Source organism: Gracilinanus agilis, chromosome 3 (genome assembly GCF_016433145.1).
Source record: "Gracilinanus agilis isolate LMUSP501 chromosome 3, AgileGrace, whole genome shotgun sequence".
In the NCBI taxonomy this organism is placed as follows: domain Eukaryota; kingdom Metazoa; phylum Chordata; class Mammalia; order Didelphimorphia; family Didelphidae; genus Gracilinanus; species Gracilinanus agilis.
Genome location: NC_058132.1, coordinates 82,223,796 through 82,225,935, shown reverse-complemented (window position 1 = coordinate 82,225,935; position 2,140 = coordinate 82,223,796).

Here is a 2,140-nt window from a genome sequence, read left to right as displayed (position 1 = left end):
AGCTCTAGAAGCAAGGTGCCTGATTTCTTTGGAGGGATGTAGGACTAGGAGAAAAGACAGTTTGGGAGAAGTTTAAGTTGGGTTTTGAGCTCTTATGTGTTTTCATTAGAAGATAATTAAGTTTGACAAGTGACCTGAATATATAATTGTTCCTTATTGCCTTTGAACTCGTTTTAACTGAGGAAGTACATAATGGTCTCAAATTGAGTCTAGTCAGACAACTAATACCTATTATAGTTTTCTTATTACCTTGTTAAGAAGGTCTATTTCCAAACTAAATTAATAATTTCAGGGGCCACAGGGCTGACCAGAGAAGTGTGGAATGGGGGTGCTGAGCTGGCTAGGTCTCCTTAAGGATTACTTAGAAAACCTGGCCTCCAATCAGTTTGGCCCTCTGGCACAGAAATATGCTTTACCAGAGTGGTTGAGGAATTCCTTGGAGAATTTGAGCTGCTGATTAGGATATGAAAACCCTGAGGGCAAGGATGGTTCTGGGTGTGTCTGTTTCCTCAGTACTTAGCATAGTGCATACTAGCACTTTTTGTTATTGTCAGCTGTGGCCTTAGCCAAGTTGCCTCCCCTGCCTCAACCTGTTTATTCTTCTGTAAACTGAGTTGGACTAAATTCTGTTAAATTCAGCATTTATTAATTTGTAATCTATGTGCCAGTTACAAGGGCTGGGAGAGCAGGGGGTTGGGGGGGGGGGGCGGTGAGAAAGACAAAAACCGAAAAACAGCCCTGCCTTCAAGTAGCACACATTGTACTGTACTTATAGACATACAATACACAAACTGCACCATAGCAACCCAAACGGTAAAAAAAGGGGGTGAGGAGGTAACAATCAGAAAGGCTTCATGGTAAGAGTCCTGAAAGAATTTGGGGGGTTCCAAGTGTAGAGATCTCTTTATCATCTCTGATAATCTGATAAGGACAGTTTAGTTGATGAGGAAATAAGGACTGGACAAGGGAGTTGTTTTTTACCTCATGCTTCCAGCTCTGGCTCCAGGAGCATGGAGTTTATTATATATGTTTCAAGACTCATTTCACACAAAAGAACGCCCCCCCCCGAAACTTTGTAGATGCGCAGAAGTTACAAATTATGTCACATCAAAACACAAAACATTGGCTTCAGAATAGACCAAGGCCAAGGCTGAATTTTGACTGGCTTCTTATCAGGAAGCCAAGTTGGGGAGTATCCCTCTCAGGGTGGAATTGCCCCCACTAAGATTTTGGGCTTGGCTATACCAGGCAGCAGCATTCCTGGTCAAAGGGGAAGTGTTAACCCTTTAAATTCAGGTTTGCTAGGAACTTAAAGCTTTTCAATAAGGCCACAATACTTTTCAACAAGAAATCACAAGGATCACAAAAGGGGTCAAAAGAGGAGTCTCAGATTTTTATTTATTCTATTATTGGCTTCCCACATCCAAGGAGTAGATTCCAGGCATGAAGGGTAAGCCCAGAGAGAGGACATAGTACTGTTTGGAGAAGGGCTGTGGTTCAGCAAGGACCTGGGAATATGTGAAATTTGAAATAAAATTGAAAAATTAGGTAGAAGTCAGATTGAATAGGGCTTTAAATGAATGGGTTTTTTTCCTTTTAATTGGGAGAAGTTCAACTGGAGCTTCTAGATTTTTGATTGAGCCAGGGCTGTAAGCAGACCTGCTCCTACCAGCTTTAAATCTTAAGATCCGTTCATCCGGCCCCATTTCGCCCGTCTTCTGCCCATGCGCCTGGCACAGCAGTGAGCCAGAGTGGGGGACCGGAGTAGGAACGCCGGGCACTGGCCAGGACTTGGGGAAAGACTGGGTGGCATCTGTACCATACTTGTCATCTTTCCTGTTACTTCCCCAGCTTCAGCCAGCCCTGTTCCCTTTCTACCCTCGATGCCCAGTCAGCTGCAAGGACATGCCCTCCTGGAGATCCCGGACGTCCCCGCGCCTGCGCGCCTCAATCCCCGTGCCACCACCTCTAGGCGCGCTCCCCCGCCAAGCCCGGGCGCGTACTCGATTGCGCGCCCCGCCCTCGGGCCGGTGCGCGAGCACGCGCTGGCTCCTGGTCGCGGCGGCGGCGGGGATTGTTTTTGTTGTCGCTAAGACCGGAAGAGCCACGGGAGCCCCCTCCCCCGGGCACCGCCGCCGCC